Genomic DNA, 4,100 nt, shown 5'->3' with positions numbered 1-4,100 from the left:
GTAACATGATAGAAATGCAATGAAGAAAATAGGAATACAGGCTTCAAAAAACATACAGTTACAAGTTAAAAAGTGAGATTATGCACCACATCTATTGCCAAAAAAAAAGTGTTAATATCAATGTGGATATGCTGATTAACAAGGAGAAATGTGATCTAAAATCAGAGGAGCAAATCATAACCCTAGAAATAAGTGTAAAAGCTGGTGCTAACTGCGACCGCATGACTTTCATGCAAGACATCAGAAGGATTTATACCATTGTAACACAAATATTCATCATGCTCTTTAACTTGTTCGGTAACTGAGAAGGTACACAATTACAACGACACTTCAGTTGAACGTACACTTCACGTCTCTTCAGTGTAAGTGTCCTGAATTGATATGCTTGGATATATGTTTGGTGAATCCTAGTAGCTAATATTCATTATTTATCATGGCCATGTGGTGTAATAATCTGCCTATGTTTCTTATATCCTCTAGCCTTCAGAAAGTTTCTTCATCCACTAATGGCAAGAAGGTATAATATAAAAACCCCATCAAAAAGTATAATAAATTATACATATTTATACAAAATGGAATTGCTCCAGGCATTAGATATTAATAAACTTATACATTTGGAAATCAGTCCAATATTCATTGAAAATAACCATTTCAGGATTCAATTAATGCATTCAACATTATTTTTGTCTGTAAAATTAGTCTGCTCTGGAATATCACTTTACTATAAAGAATTTTCATTAAATACCTATTTTAACAAAACAGCCAGCACTTTGGAAAAAAACTAATATATTCATATTAAATTTCAACTCATTTGAATAACTAATAAAAAATATATGTCTGGGCCGGGCACGGTGGCTCACGCTTGTAATCCCAGCACTTTGGGAGGCCAAGGCGGGCGGATCACGAGGTCAGGAGATCGAGACCACGGTGAAACCCCGTCTCTACTAAAAACACAAAAAAATTAGCCGGGCGTGGTGGCGGGCGCCTGTAGTCCCAGCTACCCAGAGAGGCTGAGGCAGGAGAATGGCGTGAACCTGGGAGGGGGAGCTTGCAGTGAGCTGAGATTGCGCCACTGCACTCCAGCCTGGGCGACAGAGCAAGACTCTGTCTCAAAAAAAAAAAAAAAATATATATATATATATATATGTCTGATGTCTGATAGTAATAAACATGAATAATGAGGCACTGTGGTTTGTCCCAATTCTAGCACTCCTTACTGATTCCAGTAGTCATTGGAGCAGCCAGAAATCAGATCTTCTGGTATGCAAATATTCTAAATGCATCTGAAGTGAGTTCACTCAGGTTTCCTCAGCAGAAACCCCAAAATTACCTAAATAACTTCTTCCTTCCCCTCTTTCTTGCCTTGCAATCCCTCTTTCTTGATGAAAATAATTAATACATCAGTGGTCACCTTGCTCCTCATTCTCCAGTGTTTATGGGTTATTATAACAACTTCCTCCCTCTGGTTTTAGCAGTACCATCTGACATCTATAATTTCTATTACTTTTTTCTCCTTCTCCTTACCCTTTCCATAGAAACGTGCTCTGAAATAAGAGCAAAATTATGCTGTCTCCTGATCCTCTTATCTCTTACGTCTTGAACTGCTTTCCAACAGTTCTTCTACACAATTTCAATGTAGGGAACTCTATAAGCTTGTTACTAAGATCATGGCCAAGGACCGATAGCATCAGCAACACCTGAGAACTCACTAGAAATGCACAATCTCAGGCCTGCTGAATCAGAAAGTGCATTTTCAATGAGACCCCCGCTGATCTATTCAGGGGTGGGACGTTGTCTTCTGTCTTGAGTGCCCTCACAGAATCTTTCTCGTCACTCGTAGTCTGAATGGGATTTGAAACAAAATAATCAATACATGAAGTAGGTTTCATAGACTATACAGTTAATAGTTCAACATATAAATGAGACTTTAATTACCTCCTCAGCTGGTTGTTTCTGAGAAGACACTGAAAAGCAAAAGGGATACATAATCACTCATATGTACGTATGATAATGTTATCCATACATTAATGCATGGATAGCATGTTAGCATCAAGTTATATCCTCCTGCCTGTATTACTGTAGGCTTTGATATTTTATACTTTGTTTCTTAGGACTAAACATGAAGGAAATACACTGAAGAAAATAGCAATACAGGCTTCAAGAAATATACACTGACAATATCAAATGTGCTATGACTTGCTCCATATGTCTAAAACTAAAATAAAACCATGTCAATATCAATGTGGATATGCTGAGTGATGAGGACAAATGTGATCTAAAATCAGAGTCCAACTCATACACCTTGGAATCAACGTCAAAGCGGGTGATACATGCACCCGCATGTCTTTCATGCAAGATATCAGAATGATCTGGAACATTTTACTGCAAACATTCATCATGTTCTTCAACTTGATCGATCAGTCAGAAGGTACACAAATATAATGACACTTTAGTTGAATGTACACTTCACATCTCTTCAGTGGAAGTGTCCTAACTTAATCAGCTTGGATATATGTTTGGTGAATTCTAGTATGTAATATTCATTATTTCTCACACCCATATGGGGTAGTAATATGCCTACATCTCTTGTATCTTCTAGTTTAGCCTTCTGAAAGTTTCTTCATCCACCCATGGCAACAAGGTATAATATATAAACTTCATCCAAAAGTATAATAAATTACCAAATTTGACATACTTATACAACATAAAGTTGCTACAAGCATTAGATACAAATAAGCTTTTACATCTGCAAATCACTCCAATATTCATTGAAAATAACCATTTGAGAGTCAAGTAAAGAATTCAACATTATTTTCACTTCTAAAATAGTCTGGTTGAAGTATCATGTTATTCTCTAGAGAATTTTTATTAAATTGCTATTTTATCCAATAGTTAGCTCCTTGAAAAACAAAGCCAATGTATGCATATTCACGTTTATCTCATTTGAATAACTAATATCAACAAAACATACAGCTCTGGTGCCCAATAGTAACAAAGAGGAGTAATGAGTCACTGTGGTTTATCCCAATTCTATCACTCTTTCCTGCTTCCAATAGTTCCTGGAGCAGCCAAAAATCAAATCATCCTTTATGCAAATATTCTAAATGCATCTGAAGTGAGTTCACTTAATCTTAGAGTCATAATTTAAAAAATCATTTTCGTTATACTCATGAAGACTCCTGAGGTTTTTACATTTCCTGGATTCAGCAGTTCGGCATTCTCACTGTCTCTTCGTCCACTTTTGCAAAAACATACACGTCAATGAAATAATGTGTAATCAGATTCCTATGAAAATAAACTAATTTTCTAAATCACTAGAGACTTCTTTTCTTATAAATAACCAACCAATACGACATAATGCATATATATATATATATATATATATGTCATGATTGTCATGATTATTGGCAGTTATCCGTTTAGTACTCTAAAAATGCATTCTTTGATTCCTTTTTTCTAAATCTAGTTTCATATGATATACCATAGGGGTCTCCCAGGTTCTTTTACGAAGTAACTACCTCAGCAAACACAGCTTTCAAAAAAAAACACTTTTTCTAGATTAAGCTGTATCCCAATATGCTAACTGACGTGAACGAAGCATGTATCATTGATGTGCAAAACTTCTAGGGAGGAGAAATGAGACCCTGTGGGTCACCCTCATCCTTCCAACTTCTGCTTTCCATTAAGTGACTTCCCACAAGTCTCCTCATCAGAAACCTCCAAATTACCTAGCTAGCTGCTTTCTTTGTTTACACCTGCCCAATTTGACATACACACTTTTTCGTTCATAAATCTAATATCCATATTGGTGGACTTGATTCTTTGACCTCCACATTCGTTTCTTCATTATTTCACCAACACTGTATTGTGACATCTGTACAATCCCATTCTGACACACGTGAAGGTAAGGTTTTGCTTTATTAAATTGTTAAATGTGTCAGACACTTGACTAATGTGTACAAATTCCTTCTTTACAAAAGCAGCCCCATGGCCTCCTCTCTCCCATAGACACTGTTTCACAGCTGTTCTTCACTCACATCGGTTTGAGTATCTATCATCTCTCATTTTGTCTCTATGCTTTGACATCATATTATGAGTTA

The sequence above is a fragment of the Hylobates moloch genome, unplaced genomic scaffold (genome assembly GCF_009828535.3).
Source record: "Hylobates moloch isolate HMO894 unplaced genomic scaffold, HMol_V3 SCAFFOLD_15, whole genome shotgun sequence".
Classification (NCBI taxonomy): domain Eukaryota; kingdom Metazoa; phylum Chordata; class Mammalia; order Primates; family Hylobatidae; genus Hylobates; species Hylobates moloch.
This window is presented reverse-complemented; position numbering follows the sequence as displayed.